General features: G+C 30.0%; 2 pseudogenes across 1 annotated transcript; one reads left to right on the plus strand and one right to left on the minus strand.

Annotated features, from left to right (window-relative positions):
* Positions 1-193: 193 nt before the first annotated feature.
* LOC149519216 (disease resistance protein RPV1-like) lies at positions 194-11,473 on the plus strand (annotated as a pseudogene). The gene is made up of 5 exons (XR_016341882.1): positions 194-957; positions 2,884-3,986; positions 4,348-4,388; positions 5,546-5,924; positions 10,718-11,473. The product of XR_016341882.1 is annotated as a disease resistance protein RPV1-like (transcript).
* A 1,499-nt stretch (positions 11,474-12,972) lies between these two features.
* LOC149519217 (putative ubiquitin-conjugating enzyme E2 26) lies at positions 12,973-16,621 on the minus strand (annotated as a pseudogene).
* Positions 16,622-21,067: the final 4,446 nt, after the last annotated feature.

Consider the following 21,067-nt stretch of genomic DNA (forward strand, 5'->3'; position numbering starts at 1 on the left):
AAAACCCAACCGCCCACCCTTTTTTTTTCTCTTTCTTTATTTTTTTTTTATTAAACTAGCCTCTCATTGGTCACCACTCACCACTTTGTCAACTTTAGTACTTTACCCCATAGGCAATAGACAATAGCTATCTTCCTTAAAAAAATAGTCAACACGGCAGCCTACTCTGTTCTCACCTTCTTGGATTCTTCCTGGAAAGAGCTCATAGCAGATTCTTCCTGTAACCCAAACGGCGTGCTTTCATACGTATTATAGAGATTCATTTGAAAATAAAAGGTTGGGAAATGTAAAGAGAAAACGTTGACTGTTGAGAGATGTTTGTTTCTTCCCTTTGAGATTGATCTGTTATTGCGGATATTGGGCTGTTTTTCTGATAAATAGAAGCAAAAGGAACTGTCTCAAACACCAGATTAAGATATCTTCCTCTTCCACCTCCTCCTTAATGTCGTCGTTGACATCATCATCATCATCATCATCATCTTCTTCTCCTTCTTCTTCTTCTCTTAGACAGAAATATGATGTTTTCTTGAGTTTTAGAGGTGAAGATACCCGCAAAAATTTCACTGATCATCTATTTGCTGCTTTAAAAAGGAATGGAATCATCACTTTCAAGGATAATCCAAAGGTTGAGGCTGGAGAAGAAATCGCACCAGAACTCTTGAAAGCAATTCAAGAATCATGGTGTTCACTAATCGTTTTCTCAGAAACATATGCCTTTTCAGGCTGGTGCTTGGATGAGCTTGCCGAGATTTTTCAACAGAGAAAAAAAATGAGGCATAAAATTTTCCCAATTTTTTATGATGTGGAACCATCTGATTTGGGAAAACAAACAGGAAGAGTTGCTGAAGCCTTTGCCAAACATGAAGAGAGATACAAGGGAACTAAAGACAAGATCCAAAGGTGGCGAACTGCTCTAACTGAAGTGGCTAATATCAAAGGATGGCATTTAAATAACAGGTAACTCGTTCTTTCCTTGTCTAGTTTTTATTTTTAATCACCGCAAAAATTTTTTTTTTTGGATTACATGTTATATACTTCAAAAAACATTTTCAATATTGTGTTTTATTGTTGAATTTCATTTAAAAAAACATGGACTTCATTCTTATTCCTGCTCTGTTTTTATCCCAAATTGTATTGGAACAAAATCTTGTCTCTTAAAAATAAAGTAATAAAGTGACCACCACGTTTCATGTTTTGTTTGAAATAATAAAAAATATATATGTATTAAAAAAGTTCCTTTTATGAGATTGCGGGTTATAATTTACTTATATATTAAACCTTGAAGTACTCAAAATACTTTAATCAAACCCTTATACTATTATATCATCTAAATAAGTCCATCAACTTTTATTTTCTATTATCAAAATCTATGACATGTTGACATATTTGAACATATGTGGACAATGATATAGCAAAAGAACGTACACTTGTGTAAAAATAAAAAGATTTAAAAAAAAAATGATCGAATAAAAAATTTTATTAATTGATATCATAATTAAAAATAATTATAAAAATATATAAAATTAATAAAACTAAAATATCTAAATTCATGTGAAAATGAATAAAAATGATTAATTATTTGATCATGGCCTAAAATAATTAATAAAAAATGTATATATGTAAAATTAATAAAAAGATCCACATTCATAAAAGAATAAAAATGATTTTAATTTCTTTTTTATTAATTTTCATATAAATATAATATTTCATTTTTATTAAATTTCTATATAGATATTTCTTTTTTATTACTAAATGATAATAATTATTTATTAATAAATAATATTTATATTTTAATGAACATAATAAATTATTATTATTATTTATTAATAAATATTTATCATATTTATTAAAATATAAATATTATTTATTAATAAATCATAATTATTTATTAATAAATAATAATTATTTATTAAAATGTAAATGTTATTTTTATTTTAATTATTATATATTATATATATCATGTTTATTATTTATTATATTTATTAAAATATTATTAAAATTATTAATTTTTATTATAAAATTAATAAAAATAATAATTATAATTATAAAATTATTAGTTTTATTAATTTTATTAATTTTTTATAATTATTTTTAATTAAGGTATCAATTAATATAATTTATTGTTAGATCATCTGTTTTGAAATTTTTTTATTTTTAAACATGTGTACTTTTTTTACGATGTCATTGTCTATGTCAATATATCATTAATATAAGGGTAAATGGGTTTTAATATTAGAAAGTAAGAGTTGGAGAGTTTATTTAAATGTCGTAATAGTATAAGGGCTTAATTAAATCATTTTGAATACTTCAAGGATTTTTTTTTTCATATTTTAGCCTCAAGCATTTTTGAAAAATAAAATCATAATTAATTTCTTATAAACTTGAAACACATTTGGTGATGATTTCAGTTACTAAAGCTATAAGTACAACAATAGCCTAGAGGTTTTTAAATAGTTTTATCCATGAGTCGAGTTTAAGTTTAATTATTGTTTAAAATCTCTTACCCAAGGCAAGCCTTGTTATTGTTCAAAAAATTTAAAAATATTGCAAAAATTATCTTTGTATTAATATTTTTATATTTTTTAAAATTAAATTTAAATAAAAAAATTCTTATTTATTAAACAGTGAATCGAGTCAAACTCGAATATAAAAATTTATTATCAAAGCTCAATTTGATATAAGCCCAACCCGCAAGTAAAGTAGATGGCTCAATATATGACCAAGTCTATTTTAAAGGTATCCTAAATTTTTTTGATAAAAGATTATTGTGCTCATATTTTTTTATTCTTTAATTTCTAAGCTCATTTATTGTCATAATCATTTCCATTAGCATTTAATTTCTTAAGTTAAAACTAAATTTAATTTCTCTTTCTGTGTTTGAAGACATGAATCAGAATTTATTGGAGAGATTGTTAAAAAGATATCAGCAAAATTATGTCAAACATATCCAGTTGTTCATGAAGAGTTGATTGGAATTAATTCGCGTTTGGAAGAGTTGCATTCAAAAATAGACATTGGTGAAGACGATGTTCGCATTATTGGAATTTGTGGTAAGGGCGGCATTGGTAAAACTACTCTTGCAAAAGTTGTTTATTCTCAAATGTCACCTCATTTTGAAGGTAAAAGCTTTCTAGTTGATGTTCGAGAAGTTTTCAGAAAAATGTGAACTTGTTTCTTTACAGAAACAACTTCTTTCTCAAATTTTGTCGGAAGAAGATTTCAATTTATTCAATGTTCATGAAGGGAATGCCATGATTAGTCATAGGCTGTCTCACAAGAAGGTTCTTGTTGTTATTGACAATGTTGATAACTTTCAACACTTAAAAAGCTTGGTTGGAAGGCGTGATTGGTTCGGTTTAGAGAGCAGAATTATTGTAACAACAAGAGATGAACATTTGCTTCAATCCTACAGAGTGGATGATGTGTATAAGCCTACAACATTGGATGTTGATGAAGCACTTCATCTTTTCTATTTGAAAGCTTTCGATAGTGATACAGTGCCGAAATATGATTTGGTAGAGCTTTCTAAATCTGTTGTGGAATATGCCGATGGTCTTCCCTTAGCTCTTGAAGTTTTTGGTTCTTTTGTGTACGGTAGAGATGCAACTCAATGGAGAAGTGCAATTGAAAGACTTAAAAGAGAGAGTAACGAAGAAATTCATGATAGACTTCGAATAAGCTTTGATGGATTAACAGAATCAGAAAAGAATATTTTTTTAGATTTAGCATGCTTCTTCAAAGGGATGGAGAAAGATTTTGTAATAAAAGTACTAGATGGTTGTGACTTTTTCCCACATATTGGAATCGATGATCTCATTAAGAAATCTCTTATAAAGGTTGACGAATACTACAAATATTTTTGGATGCACGACTTGCTACAAGAGATGGGAAGAAAATTTGTTCGACAAAATTCTCTTGATGAACCTGGAAAACGTTGTAGATTGTGGGAGAAAAATGATGTCTATCATGTGCTAACAAGAAACACGGTAAGTCATTCCATAAATGTTGCATATTTATTAATTTATTTAGAATCTCGACTCTACATGGTAAATTATATACCAAGAAAAATTATTAGCTAGATAAGTCATTAGTATGATGTTAAAATTTTTTTAGATAGTTTTTTAGATAAATTATGAATTTTATCTATTTAAATTTATTGTGTTAATTTAAATAAAATCAAACTAATTTAATTTAGTTTAAAATGTTATTGAGAATTAGCCTAACCATTTAAATCTAATGCCAGAAATTTTTAGCATTGTCTCCTTTTACTTCGTTCCTCTTATAATTTAGCTATTAATTTTTTTACACCATTCATTTTGTGTCTTATCCTTCACTTTTGATTTTCAGGCCACGGAAGCAATTGAAGTCATGATCATCGACGATGAAGGGTAAAAAAAACTCATACACATTTATCTATGTATTCTTGACTTATTAAATTGAGCCGTGGTTGCTAGATCATATGTATTATTAATATTTTGTCTTAGGTTACACCCTTTTCTTGTCGTAGTTTTTTAATAAAGTCAAAATTATATCATTTATCATCTATTTATATATAAAAGTGTAAATTTTAAAAATATTAAAAGTAATTAATTAAAATTAATATTTTTGTGAATTTTTAAATTAATAAATTTATCCTTAAATATATAGTTTTTATTAATTTATTTAAGTTTAATTTAAATTAATTAAAATTAAAAATAAAATTTCTATGAAATTAAACAGCTTAAAATTTTAAAACTTTAATTCCAAAGTGTTAAAAATAATTGATTAAAATATCCATAGTAAATTTTTCTTAAGTTTTAATTTAAATGAACTTTCTTTTTATTATTAGACCTTTTTATAATTCAACTCAAAAAGAGCTAAATGTGATTGATTAAAATGTTAAAAGTGATTGATTGAAATACTATTAATAAATTTTTTATAAAATTTAATTTCAATGGATTTTCATTTTTTATTGTTAGCTTTTTTTATAACTAAACTTATATTAAGACAGAAAAATGATTTTTCATATAAGATACAAATAATACAAATAGAATTAGATCAAAGATTCTTATATGGAATTTATGTTTTTAATTGTTGTAAAAACAATTGCACATGTAGTTTCTATTGATAAATAATTTTATTAAAGATAATCATAATTAAATCACTGAAGTATCTTTTTATTTTTTCTTTTTATTTTTGTTTTAATTGATTTACTAAATATATCTGTGTGTTAAAGATTTTATTGTTTACTTTACAAGTTTATCATTTGATCATCAACAATATAATTAAATTTTTTAATCCCTTGAAATAATTTTTTAAAATAATGAAAAGTCATAGGTAAACTACTCAAAACTAAAGCATAAACAATAAGAAATTAAAATCATGTGGCAATTGTGCCAATAGAAAGAGTGTCTTAAAAATTTTGATTGTATTAACTAAAAATGTTTAATGTTTCCAAAAAAAGAAAAAAAATGATAGGTACACCTGAATATTGATTCTTGCTTTCTATAGGTGTTGAAGGTTTTGTTTATTTGAAACCCATTTTTGTTTTACCCTTATTTTTCAGGGAACAGAAAAGGAGGTTCACTTTGAGTGTTGATGCCTTCTCGAAGATGACAAAATTAAGATTGCTTAAAGTCTTTTATCTACCAAATTCTCATGATTTTGAATTTCTTTTGGATGATCAGTCAAGGCTTTCAAATAGGAGTGGATATCCTTCCAGATCCTCATCTTCAAGCTTCCAACAAGACAACCTTGCATTAAGATTATTCAAAGTCTTTCATCGACCAAATTCTCAAGATCTCAATTATCTTTCTGAAAAATTACAGCTTTTAGATTGGAGTGGATATCTTTTCAGATCATTGCCTCCAAGCTTCCAACCAGACAATCTTGTTGCACTGCTCCTACCTTATAGCCGCATTGAACGACCATGGAAGGAAACCAACGTAAGAAACACTTCATTAATTTGATGTTTGTCTTTTAGCTTATTTGAGATTAATTATAAAATGTTTGAATAAGATATGAAAATAACAATAAAACGAAGAGTTTTCTATTGTTTTATCTTTTCTCTCTAATTTATTATTGTTTTCAACAGCCTTTATCTAAATTGAAATTCGTCGATCTTAAAGGCTCCAAAAACTTGATCATTGAACATAACCAATGATATTTAACATCAATGTGCTTTGTTCTAACATGGTACATGGTATTCTTACTCAAATCTAAAGCACTCTGGCTATCACAAAATACCACATACTCTTTTTGATTCAACCTCAATTCAAGAAGAAAACGTTTCATCCAAAGCATTTCTTTACATGCTTCAGTTGCTACAATATACTCAGTCTCTGTAGTTGACAAAGCAACACACTTTTACAACTTAGATTGCTAAGATACAGCTCCTCATGCAAAAGTGAACAAATACCCTGAAGTAGATTTCCTACTATCAAGATCGCCTGTCATGTCAGCATCCGTAAACCCTTCTAGAATTGGTTGTGAAACTCCATAAGTCAAGCACATTTTTTAGGTACCCCTCAAATATCTAAAAATCCATTTCAATGCTTCCCATTGAACCTTTCCCAGATTAAAAAGAAATCTGCTCTCTACACCAACTGCATGAGTAATGTCAAGCCTAGTACAAACCATAAGATACATTAAAAAATCGACTGCAGAAGAATAAGGAATACTAGACATAGCTAGTCTCTTCCTTAGACACTGGACAAGATTTCTTACTTAGATGAAAATGGTTGGCAAATAGACTGCTAACTGATTTAGCATGTGGCATGTTGAATCTACCAAGCACTCATTCAACATACTCTCCCTGTGACAACCACAGCTTTTCAACTCTCCTATCCCGGATAATGTCCATACCAAGAATCTACTTTGCTGGACTTAAATCCTTCATATCAAAGGACTTAGACAATTCTTTTTTCAACCTGCAAACCATACTAGCATCTTGTCCTACATTCAACATATCATTAATATATAATAATAGGATAATAAAGTTACCATTAGGAAATTATTTAACATACACACAAGAATCCATTGTTGTTCTTTTATAGCTATGACTCACCATAAAACAATCAAACTTCTTGTACCACTGTTATGAAGCTTGTTTCAAGCCATACAAGTTTTTTTTCAATTTACAAACTAAGTGCTCTTTTCCTTTCACTGTAAAACCCTCAAGCTGATTCATACAAATGTCCTCCTGCAAATCATCATGCAAAAATGTAGTTTTAACATCAAGTTGCTCAAACTCAAGATTCAAACTAGCTGCTAATCTCAATACCACTCAAATAGAACTCATCTTTACAACTGGAGCAAAAATCTCATCAAAATCGATGCCTGATTTCTGAGAAAAACCTTTTACTACCAATCGAGCTTTATACCTCACTAGTTTATCACCATCCTTTTTCAACTTGAACACCCATTTATTCTTTAATGGCCTCTTCCCTGTTGAAAGTTTGACAAGATCATAAGTACCATTCTTTCACAATGACTGCATCTTTTCTTTCATTGCTTTTAACCAGTGCTTTTTATCCATAGTAGCCTGCACATCTTGGAAGCTTTCTAGCTCCTTTTTACTGGTAACTAAAATAAAATATAAACTTCGATACCTGGTAGATGACCTGCGCTCTCTAATAGATCTCTTGGGCTGAGACTCTACATCACTTGGTGTCAAAGGTAGCTCCTCCTACTCAACACTCTCAGGTAGAGAGGATTGCTCCCTCTGTTCAAAACTAATTGCATCTGGCTCATTACAAATTGTGGCTGGCTCATTCATATCCCCAAGTTTTATTTCTTGCTCATTTTCACTATCTGTGGCTCTTTCTTGTGGAATTTTTATTGGTGTTGAAACATCGCACTCAACAGTAACCCATGTAGTCTTCTCATTTTTTTCAAAGTTTGCTATGGTTTCTTTTTCATGAAAGACCACATCTCTGCTTCTGACTGTCTTTCTCTTTACTGGATCCCATATCCTATAGTGAAATTCCTCATCACCATATCTTACAAACACATACTGTGTGGCTTTACTGTCAAGCTTTGATCTCTGCTCTTTCAGCACATGCATGAATGCTTTACACCTAAAAACTTTCAAATGAAAGTATGAAGTATCTTTTTCTGTCCACATTTTTTTTGGAATGTCAAAGCCCAAAGGAACTGATAGTGACTTGTTAAGTAAATAATAAGCTGTGTTGACTGCTTCACCCCAGAATGGCTTTGGTAATTTTATCATCCTCAACATACATCTAACTTTTTTCACAATGGTGAGATTCATTCTTTCAGCTATACCATTATGTTGCGGTGTTCCAGGTTCTGTCATCTCATCCCTGATCCCATGCTTTGAACAATACTCTTCAAAGCATTTAGATGTATATTTCTCACCATTATCAGTTCGAATACACTTTAAGGGTAACCCTGTCATCCTTTCAACTATGGCATGAAATTTTTTAAAATACTGTAGTACCAGACTTTTGTATTTCAACATATACACCCAAGTCTTACGTGAAGCATCATCAATAAAAATAACAAAATATCTGCTACCACCTAATGACTCAACCTCAATGGGACCACATACGTCAGAATAAATTAATTCTAATCTATTTTTTTTTTCTAAGAACTTTTACAAAAAAAAAACTCTATGATGCTTACCAAACAAACAATAATCACATGAATCGAAAGACATACCTTTGGTCAAGGAAATAAGAGATTGCCTTGCCAAAACCTATAACCGCTTTTCACTCATGTGTGCTAGCCTCCTATGCCACAAGTTTGCTGAAGCATAATTTTCAATGGCATTTACCTGGTTACCATTCAATTGCATCCATGTCTTATACATTATGCAGTATAGTTTTTCCCTTGCAACTATCATAGATCTTTTGAGAAGTTTCCACTGTCCATTCTTGTCGTCTTTCATATCCCTCCTTATCAAGGACATTAATAGCAAGCAAATTCATTCTCATATTTGAAATGTGTCTGACATCCCTCAAGTCAACATGCAGCCTGTACTAGTTTGTACAACAATATCACCAATCTCAATAATCTGCGACACACTTTTGTTTTCCATTTTGGTACAACCAAAGTCTTTTACTTTGTAAGTTGTAAACAACTCTCTTTTAGGAACACAATGATATGCCGCTTTTGTATCAACTATCCACTCAATGCCGGGATCACTAACATGATTACAATCACCATGTGTACAAATCAAAGTAACTGAGTCACTATCTAAATTCACTGCTGTAACATTACCATCATCTGAACTCTTGTCTTTCTCATCTTTTCACTCTTGCTTTAAGATTTTACAGTTTCATTTTATATGACTTGCTTTACCACAATAGAAACACTTCACTTTACCTCTAGACTTAGATCTATGTTTAGACTTACCAAGGCCTTTTGAGTCCTGATCTCTGTCGATGTTTTTACCCTTGTTCTCTATGACCAGAGCTTGATTCTCAGAGTCTACATCTTTTCGCCTTGTTTCTTCATTAAGCATACTGTCCTTTACCATCTTCAATGTCACCTTATAATCAGGAGTTGAATTAAGAACAGTCATAACTAGAGTATTCTAACTGTCTGGCAATGAACCCAAAAGAAATAACGCCTTCATTTCATCATTCATCTTAAGCTCTATAGTAGTCATCCGATTAAATATATCTTGAAAATCACTCAAGTGCTATGTAACAGATCGTCCATCCCTGTACTGTAAAGTTGCAAGCTTTTTAATAAGTATAACTTTATTCATACTTGTTTTTCTCTCATATAATGCTGCCAATTTTTCTCAAACAATGTGAGCATCTGACTCCTGCGTTACACGAGGGAACACGCTGATATCAACTCATTTTTTGATTGTAGCCAACGTCTTTCTACCTAGCTTCTTCCAGCTTTCATATTTCATATCTGCTGGTTTAGCCGAATCACCCAATACTGGCTCACACAAATCTTTGTAGTATAAATGATCCTCCATCATAGGCTTCCAAATTGAATAATTCGATATTATCAATTTTATGATGGAACCTGTATCACCCTCCATGATCTCAAACAAAATTTACTTCTATCCTAGGTTGCTTTTGTATCGATGTCTCAAAATAACCCTCGCTCTGATACCACTTGTTGCGCTTGAAGCAATAATCACAACAATACAGAAGCAATAGACAACAATCAATAATAAAAAATGCAGGAAAAATAAAGCACACCAAGATTTACATGAAAAACCCTCCAATGGAGAGGGAAAAAACCACGGACCACCAGAAAAATCTTCACTATCAAATAATAAGTATACAAAGTTCTTCTCTAGCTAAAACTAGAGCTAATCAACAACTAGAGAAACAATTGGAGAAATCTCACCAAATAAGTGACTCTGCAAATACACCATGGATTTGTTCCTAGAGAGCTTCAAATCTGATCTTCACCGTTCAGAATGTAGAACTCTGAATCATAAACCTCCTGACAAGGTTCTAACTCAATCGGACCACGGATCGACTTCCGTTCAACCAACTCTCCCTTCTTATTTTTCTCTCTGCTTTTTTTGACTTTTCTTTTTTCTCTACTTAGTTTTCGACACCCACTTAAAACAACCCTACCTCTTTTTTATTAAGTAGCTAGGGCTCTGTGTAAAATGAAAGATCAAGGCCCATGGCCTTTACTTGGTCCAAAACCACTTACATGAGATTAACCCTATTTTTCTAACAACTTTCTAGAATTTATTGTATTAGTTACCAAATAACGGGAGATTTTTTTTTTACAGGTATTTGCAAATTCAAGAAGATCATTCGACATTGTTATACCTGGAAGTGAAATCCCAGAATGCTTCCTCCATCAGAGGGATGAATCTTCAATAAAGATACCACTGCCTCCTAATATTACGAATGATAGTCAGTGGATGGGAGTTGCTTTCTGTTGTGTTTTTGTCTCTGCCTTCACTAATGAGGATGTTTATTGGAAGGATCGTATAAAGTGTAAAGTATTTATCCATGGTAGAGGTATTCAAAAAGTCTATCCTACTTGTTTTTTCTCGGGAAGAGAATATAATCGGCCTTGGTACATGAAGGAGCACCTTTGGCTACATTATTGTTCCCGTGGCCAGATACTTGAGTTTTGTGGTGAAACCGAGAATTCATCAACCACAGATTGGGCAAATCAAGAATGCAATGAAATTGAGTTCTCAATCAAAACCACTCAAGATTTCAAAGTGAAGTGTGGGGTTCGAATAGCGTATGAGAAAGATTTGGAAGAGGTGGAAGAAATACAAGAGCAACACAGCATTCCAACAAATTGTGCAGATCTCGACGACATCCATCAAGACATTGGTGGTGATGAAGGGTCAACAGGAAACGGTGGTGTGCTTGTAAAACGAAAACGTAACATCTATGGGGAGGCAGCAGGACCTAGTGATCAGTGTGACAGCCCTGAAGAAAGACCACACCCCAAACGCCTGGAAAAAATTTTAAACTTTATAATGGGGAAGAAACATTTTGGTAAACTTCTAACTACTAATCATTAGACTTGAATGAATCCTTTCATTTATTTGCATGCTATTTAATGAAATAAGAGGATTGCACTATTTTCTATAATTTCTTAAAAATCTAATTTGCATTATATCTATATGTTTTTTTGTTCCAGTTGAACGATAATAATTATCAGGTGAAATAAAGTAATTGGGACAAACTCCATAAAAAAGCGAGAAAGGTGAGCAGTTGAAATTTTTTGACATCGTTTGGTGCATAATCATCTTATCTTTACTTTAAAGAGTGTTTCAACAAAATAAAATGTTTTTTTTTTTTTTAAATTTGGAGAAAGAAGATTCGAATCTTGCTTTTTATTAGTATTTTTCAAAACAAAATCATATGTGATGATTTTTTCCCAAGGATTATATAGAAATTTCATTTCCCAAAAATCAAGTAGGCAAACGAATTATAAACTGTGCTGCTTGCTAATAAAGAAAAAATGAGATAAAGTAGAACAAAGGTATAAATTAATAAATGCAACAATAGATATTAAAATATAATTTAAATATAAACCAACCAGGATTTGCTTTCAAGCTTGAACAAATTATTCTTTGTGTTTTTTTTTTTTTTTTTTTACAAAAAATCTTGTAACTTAGAAGTAAAAGAAAGAATTATATATGTTGATATTTAAAATTCAGATTCATCAGATACCACATTTTAAGAATAACTATTTAATTAAATAAATTAAGTTAAATTTTGAATTCTTATTCCCATCGTCCTTGTAAGGAGCTTACCACAGATGAACCAAATTTCACTATTGGCTACTAAATTCTAATAAATCTTATTAAAGCTTCTTATTGATGGCAATCAACGTAGAAGTTGGATTAAGATTAGATTGTGACAGAATTCATGAACTCAGGCCTGTAATGTTTCAGGTAAAAAGCAAGCTTCAATATCCACCACACACTGTTATCTTTCCATCATGCTTTTTCCCACCCCCACTTCGCATTGCAATTTCCCTTCCCCATTCAAAATCAATGCTATAATAATCAAACCAAGGTGAACCACCCAAGACCAAGACCAGAGGATTGCTTATACTACTTGCTAGGCTTAAACTAGAGCCAATCATTTATTTTTAGATAAGTGAAGCTGTTCTCCATGCTTTCAGTGTATATAAACCACAATTTACTCTGAACTTGATTAAGGGAAATAAACTTTTTTTGTCCCTCATTCACCAAACATATGAATGAAAGCAAACGCTCACATTACAACCGTCAGAGAAGACATTCTAGAGAAGCAAATGCCTGATATTTTCAGTTAATCCTTTTAGTAATCAAGAAGATTATTAAAAAAAGCCAAAAAAAAAAAGGACAATGGAGAAAGTTGCAAAATTTTCCAATTTACAATATTGAAACTATATGTAAGCATCCTATGAACAAAAGCATATGACACTCAACTCGATTCTAAACTACTTGATAAGAAAAACAAACTACTTTGAATATTTATGAATTAAACCATTCTAGTCAAGTTTCAACTTTTAATTTAAAAAATGAGTTCATATTGCAGACTTCGGCATATTATCGATTTGATTATTTTGACATTTAGGGAGAGTAGGAATTTCTCACAATCACTGACTCCAAGTAACATAAATTCTTTCATAAGCATATTTACATATCCAGCCACACAATCCTTAAACTTCTGTGAAAAGCTCTTCTCACCTTCATCGACATCTTGAACACCACCTTTTACCATGCAACCTACCTGAGCACCATCCATGTATGCTTTACATGCCACAAGAATATCATGACAACGCCTGTAGAAATGCCCCAAAATAAAGTCTTCAAAATGCTGCTGCAAACATGATTTTTTTAGAATTTTAAGCCAAAGAGAAGAAATGGTAATTATACATTCTAACTCGAATTGTGGAACAAAAATTTCCCTATATTATCATCAATATCAGTAACTTAATGCAAGTGATTAGTGCCACACTCCAGCTTAAAAGTTAATGGAAGATCAATGATTTCTTTTTTTGACCTTTCGTACGGCCGACCCCAAAATTATGATATATAAGGCTTAGTTTGTCGTTGTTGTTGTTGGAAAGATAAAAAAAATTAGTTCTTTCAACTTACCTTTGGAGGTCTCCTCATTGAGTAGATCATTTTCTTCAATGACAAGATAAATGTATCCTCATTGTATTGCAGGGACAATAATTCACCTTTTGATGTGTCACTATGATGTGCCAAACCAGGTTCATTAAAGTAAGGCTTCTGATTCAAGATTAGAGCCTGAATAGATACAGAACTTGGAGCATGGTTGACATACCAGGTATCCAATTCTCATTCTCATTACCAGAGCAGGTGTTAAGAAGACTAAGACATACTTTCCTACAACTATACAAATTTGGATTGAGTCGAACTCCACCAGAATGATAGTAAACATGCTAAAACAGGTGGTTTCCTAGTCATCAAACCAAACATGTATACCAGAAGATGTTATCATACAAGATGCAAGATAATACTTCAAATTCATAACCCTCATTTACATACTGGTGGTACTTTAGGATAGCTAGCACGGAAGAAAACATCAAAGAAGAAGAGACCATCATGGTAGGGAGTGCCCTCTGCTCCTATAATTACGGCCCTTAAGAGATTCATTCTTGATTCGTAAAACCTAACAAAAATAGTATCTGTTGAAACAAAAACAAAATGAGATAAAGTAAGAAACAATATTATTTGCACATTTCATTGGCCAAAGAGGAAATTGTTACAATCACAGTGGAAGATCTCAGCTGTTAATATTGCATCCAAAACTTAATGTGCATTTTGAGCTACAATTCAAGTTTGCAGCATTCGCTAAACAACAGATTTATTGAAATGTGATTGATAAAAGAAAGAACAAGTTATCAAATGAAAATTTTCTCGGAGAAGGATATAATGATTAAAACTCACCCAGTAAATCTTTCTCAATATTTTCCACTCCTCCTGTATCTTCTTTGGTGGCTGTCACAAATAGAATTACTAAAGACCAATTTCATTGGTTGAAACATAGGAATATCACAACAAAGAAAAGGAAGAGCTTAATATATCCAGAATGTTAGTCACCTGCTTTGTTGAAGCATCAGTGGAAGCATAGCAATGGTCTGAAAAATCTTCAACAGTATCAAACTGTCTAAATAGTTAAATCTTACTAAGGATATCTTCTTCATTTACATTTCTCTTATTTCTGATATCTACCACTTTCTTGCAGAGTTATGTATGCGGCATCAACTGGATCAGGAAAACTTAATAGATATTATGCTTATAGAAACTATATTTCGGTTTCATTAGTGGTGGCCACCAAGACATGGATGGTTGCTCATCCACAGTGTGATTTAGTGCATCTACAGTCTTAGGAAAATTTGAATGCAACAAACTACTAGCACCAATTTGCTTCTGTATAGCAGAATTAAAATGATCACAAAAAGCTGGAGTTACTGCATGATGGAGCATCATTGCATCAGAGTGACTCACATTACTACCATTAGTTAACCACCAGTCTGGAGAGCCTAAAACAAATTCCAAAATGGAAGATTTTGACTATTCCATCTATGTTGCAAAGTAGCTGACTTAGATAAACCTGTGGAAATAACAAAGGTGAAGACATCCTTGCTTCTCCAGGAGAATGACTCAAAAGACCCGTTGGGGTCTGGAAACTTGAATGACTAACTGAAGCTGCCTTCTTGTTGATAAGAACAGTCTCTGATAACTATAACGAAAGAGATTGGTCATTTGCATCAACAGTCGATGAAATGTTTCCATAAGAAGTTTTCTTTTTACTCTCCGAAAAATCTGCAAACCAAGGGATGGATGCCTCTACTCCAGCAGGAATATCAACATTATCAAAATGTCCTTGCAACATGGCGAGGTAATAGTTATAAAAAAAACTCATCATTGTAAGCCAAATCACAATCTAGGTTAAATATATTATGTGATCCTTGGGTAGAATTCTTAGAAGGTTCAACCTTATTTATTGGACCAAGAGATTTAGCCACAAAGTCCTGTATAGAAAATGGGGAAAAGTAAACAACCAAATTATCGGGCCAAATGTGCATTAAATTTGATGCCTAGGCACAATAAACAGAAATCACTACAAAAACACTCTAATCTCTCAGATACCTCAGATTGAACAGTACCATAAACACCAGAGCTACTTTTAACAGACTTCCCTTTGTCCCTTACATCAACTCTCTCGTGAAGGACCATTATATCAGTCAAATCTTCATCTTTATCAACATCAATTACTTCATGAATAACAACCTGCCAATACATGAAACATAAATTTCCTAGTAACGCATGAGATAAGGATGATTTTTCTCAGAGCAAAAAGAGTGATATAGGAAACCAGTTAACAAAACAAAACTTGATAAAGAATCATTTAAAGAATGTGAGGCTTTGCTAAAACCATGTTTGTCTCTATTTTTAACAAGGCACGCCTATTGCATGGAAAAATAGTATCTGAAAGTGGGTTTTGGTTCATGGATAAATATGAGTTCAAGTGATAACACATGCTCATTAATCACCGACTTCTTTACCAAGCACGCCAACTGCATGGACAAATAGTATGGTTGTTTTAAACCCCTTCAGGGGCCAAAGAAGGACCCATTTTCGCAAACTGTTCATTAGGGCACCTCCAAGCAATTGTCCCCTAACAAATAAGGGCAGAAGGAACATAACAGTCATCACAGTTGCCCCAACAACTACTCCCTTCTATTATTAGTTCAAAGACCAAATTTCAACAACCAAATTTCAAAGTGAAAAAAAAAAAAAAACCTAAATATAGAATAAAATTGGCAACTTTACGCCAACAACAAGTCCCAACCCACAGAGATAAGTGAACTCCAAAGTTTTCAATATGAAAATCAAATTTAAGTCCTTTAAGCCGTAATAAAGCAATACTAATAATTATCCAAGCAAAAATAAAATCAATACAACTCCAAAATGGAACGATCAATCAAATTCCAATAACAAAAGTAATAGCCAAAGCGATCACTTTATTTATTAGAACTCAACATTCAAAGAAATGATATTTCTATAAAAATGAAGTTAAATGAACAAAAGGAGGAGGGAGGAAATTTTTGAAAAAGAAAAGAAATGAGTTTTCTGGGGGATGATCTGTTTTTGTTTTGACTTAAAAGAGCGAGGAATCTCGATCACTTCGGGGTCCATGAAGGAACTATAATTCGAAGAAGAAGAAGAAAACACTGGTTCCCTGATTGGACAGTGAGAATTTAAGAAATGTCATCAAAGAACCCCAAAAGAGGTCAAATCTTTTCTTTACTTCTTAATGATAGTTTTAATGGGAGTGGATAATAAACAAATAGATGTGTATCATTATTTTATTTATTTATATTAAATTTAAATAATTTTTCATTTATATCAAATTCATATAGTTATAAATATATAATTAATGAATTTAAATAAAAAATTTATTATCCGGATTTAGATATAAATAATATCCTTTGATATCCAATATCCAAATTCGTTTTAACTCTTAATAAATGGTAATAAATATCTAAATCTATATATGAATTCGTTATTTATTTACATATATAAAATATAAAAATTTTATGCTTATAAAGGTTTGAGATCTTAAAAAATAAAATTTATTTATTATTAATTAAGAATGAATTTGAATTTTAAATTAAAATTTTGTTTATTTTATATTTAAAGAAAAAATTTAAATAAATGAATATTTTAATAAATTCAAATATTTAAAAAGATAATATTTATTTAAATTAATTTAGATTTGGACAGTGATATTAAATTTAAATAAATTCAAATATTATAAATATTAAATGAATTCAAATACAAATATCTCAAAAATAATTGATATCTTTTCTGTTGTCATTTTTCAATGCATAAAAAGAATTCTTTTTAAGTCGAAAGAAAATATGTTCTGCATAAATAAGAATGAAAAAATAAAACAATAAAAAATAAAAACCTTTTAAGCAATGGTAGACCAGTGGGCTGTGGCAGTCTTTGGGCCTACAAAAGGGATAATAGACCTAGACTTAATATCTTTTGGGCTGAATTCTCCAAAAAGAAAACTAAGATTAGATTTTGGCTCAATAAAATTGAACAATTATCAATGGCCTAATAGATAATTAGGAGATGGAAGGAGCAGTTGGGTAGGTCAACAATCTAAAATACGATATTATATGAAAATGAAACAAATAAAAAATACAAAAATGATATAATATAAAATTTTAATCAAAATCATATATGAGTTTAATAAAATCAAAAAATATATTTATTTATATTTTTGTGTTGACAAAAATTGTGGCACGTAATTTTTTGTAAAACACAATTCGAATACATGATTTTGTTAGTATTTTATATGATACAAATATATGAATTATTAAGTCTAGATTAGGGAGTTTAATTTATTTTTAAAATAAAATTACTTTGAATACAAAGCTTAGCCTAATTGATTCATATAAATATCTTTAAAAAATAGCATTAAGTAGATTTTTTTGTCAACATAACATCCAATAAGTTTAAAATTTAAATTCCTACAATTGCAATCTCTTATCCTGTCTTACGACATCTTTTGTATTAAAATAAAATTTCTTGAAAAAAAACATAAAACTTAAAAAAAATCATGTGTAACCAAAAAAAAAAAAACAGAGATTTAGGAAAGCTAACTCGAGTTTTGTTTCAAACCAATAATAAAGTTCTGAAGATCATATCAACGTGAGCTGGTTTGGTCTTTTGGTTTTGTTATGTGTTCTTCTTCCATTTATTAAAGACCAATCATTGTCATAAAATATATGCTTTAATGTGCAAGTTACCTTTCAAAGGGTGAAGGAAAGTGAACCCTCAATTTTACCACTTCATTGTTGGCAAGTTTTCCTTTACCATAGCCATCACACCATTGCCTATTTTGTTGATGGGTTACTTATCTGTACCAAGAACCTAATTTTGACAATTTTTTAATTTATTTTTCATATATAGTTTAAATTAAATTTCACTTCATTTTGTAATTGATTAATTATTTTTCAATTTTATATATACTAATGTAAACCATTTTTAAATTTGGTTGTCAGATATTGATTTTTGGTTTCTAGAACTAAAGAATCTAACATTTTATCAACAAATCACATGATTATATCGGCGTACACATAGATAAACTTTTATTTTTGACCAAAAATATAAATAGATTGCAAACCAAGATATTATTCATCAAAATTTAAAATGGATTTATTTTTTATACAATCCTATAGAAAAATTGACATAGGCATGTAAGGTGAAGAAAGAAAAGGAAAAGACAGTAGTGCAGAGGACAACCATGATTTTCTCTATGCTACTTGTGGACAAAAAGCTTGAAAACATGTATGTAAGGCTATGCTCTGTTTGTCAACAAAAGAGATTTCAAAATAAAGTTGGCTAATCGAAAAAGCAATTGCTATACGAAAAAAAAAACCAGCACCACCACCAAGAAGGCTTTTGCTTGCAAGTATTAGCAATCCACCTCAAAAGAAAACTATGAAGAGAAATTGGAGTTTTCATTCAAGCTCTTTCTTTCGTCTTTGATTGTATTCACATTTTCTTCCATTTATTTTTGCAACAAATAGAAATAAACTCAAATTAAGCTTCCCTCATTCGGGAAAAAAATGAATTATTCTTTCTTAAAGGGAAAAACATGATATCATATTAGGTCAAAATTAATCATAAAAGTCAATTAAATAACATTAGATATCAAACTAAATCAGGCATAGAATTTTTAAACTGGACAAATAATGTTGATAAATGTCTTATTAAAGGATATTTTGAAAATTAATTAATTATTAAGTAAAGAAATGTCAATTTTTTTAATTCAATCCATCGATGTATATTTAAAATAATAATTTAATATATTCAAACTTAGTTGAGTTTTCAATTTAATGTAAAATTAATTAATTTTTAAGTAAAACTTTTTTTTTTTTACCTTTTTCAATTGCTTTCACCAAGCTTTTGATCAATCAAGAATAAATGAATTTATATTTTTTAAGTATACGAACCAAACTAGAGAAATTCCCCATCAATCTTTCAAAGGGAGATGCCTAACATTTGGATGGTCACTATTTAATGTATTTATGCCTAAGTGCATTTGGATATAAATACAAAAAATACTTTGAAAAAGTAAAATTTATTAAAATATATTTACTATTATGCATGTGATATAAAATCATACAAAGAAGATAATTTTTTCTCATTTTATAAATTTTATCTCGTTAAATTCATAATTCAAACTTAAAACATTTAAAATAAAATTTTAAACTGTTATGGTTGAAACTTTTTCTTTAAGATTTTCCTAACTTTAGTTTACCAAATCATGTTTCAAGCATCTACGAAATTTCAAATCAATCTTGAAAAGAAATTCTCCTAGAAGAATCCTAAAATGAGAAAGATAATAACATCTTCTTTTTAATATATATATATATATATATATCATCTCTCTTTTTTGATAAAGAAAAATAAAATTGACAAAAGAAATTACAAGAAAATGGATATTTAGACACTCTATTTTATAATGAGTGAAAATATCATTCCGAAATATTGAAACATGCTATTTATAGTAGTTGCTTAATTGAATTTTTTAATATTGTATACAATGATAACTTTTATCGTTGTGAATTCCTCTACTATTGTAACGACAACAAAAGATTGTTGCAAAGACATTTTTTATTTGTAACGATTTTCATTGTCGTTAGTTAGGTTATTTTTTAATATTTTATATAATGACAAAAAAATTTGTTATGAAAAATTTTATTGTATTTGTAGCGACAACAAAAAGTTGCTGTGAAAACATTTTTTTATTTGTAACAATATTTCAAAATCATTACTTAAGTTATTATTTAATATTTTATACAATGACAAAAAGTTGTTCCAAAAAATTTTATTGTATTTGTAACGATAATAATAAGTTGTTGTAAAAACTTATTTTATGTGCAACCATTTTTCAATGTTGTTACTTAAGTTAGTTTTTAATATTTTATACAATAACAAAAATTGTTATTATGAAAACTTTTATCATATTTATAATGATAAAAATTTAATGTTGGGAAAACTTATTTTATTTGCAATAATTTTTCAATGTCGTTGCTTAATTTATTTTTTAATATTTTATACAATGACGAAAAAAAATTTTATGAAAATTTTTATCATATTTGTAATGATTGAAAATTATTGTTGCAAAAATTATTTTATTTGCAATAATTTTTTGATGTTGTTGCCTAATTTTTTTTAATATTTTATACAATGATGAATGTAGACACCGATTTTATCTGGGTATATTGTTTTATTTCAGTTTAATATTAATAATTTTAATAATAATAATAATAAATTATATTTAAAAAATATATATATAATAATAAAAAAAGGGAAAAAGAGACAAAAACCAGAGGGTTGGTATGGTGCCGGTGCCACCCCTATCCAGCCCCCTGTCCAGCCACCAAACTGGATAGCCACCCTACCACGCCTATAACCACCATCTATCCCCCTATTTGAAGCTCTTTAAAACCCTCAGCCTCTTCCCCTTCAGACTCTCCATCGGACACCCGCTCTCAAAAACCTACGAGTAGATCTTCGAAACCTCCAGACATACTGCCCTCAGCACCCTCTCGTTTCGAG

The sequence above is a fragment of the Durio zibethinus genome, chromosome 4, assembly GCF_047325235.1.
Source record: "Durio zibethinus cultivar Kanyao isolate XHJ-2024 chromosome 4, ASM4732523v1, whole genome shotgun sequence".
In the NCBI taxonomy this organism is placed as follows: domain Eukaryota; kingdom Viridiplantae; phylum Streptophyta; class Magnoliopsida; order Malvales; family Malvaceae; genus Durio; species Durio zibethinus.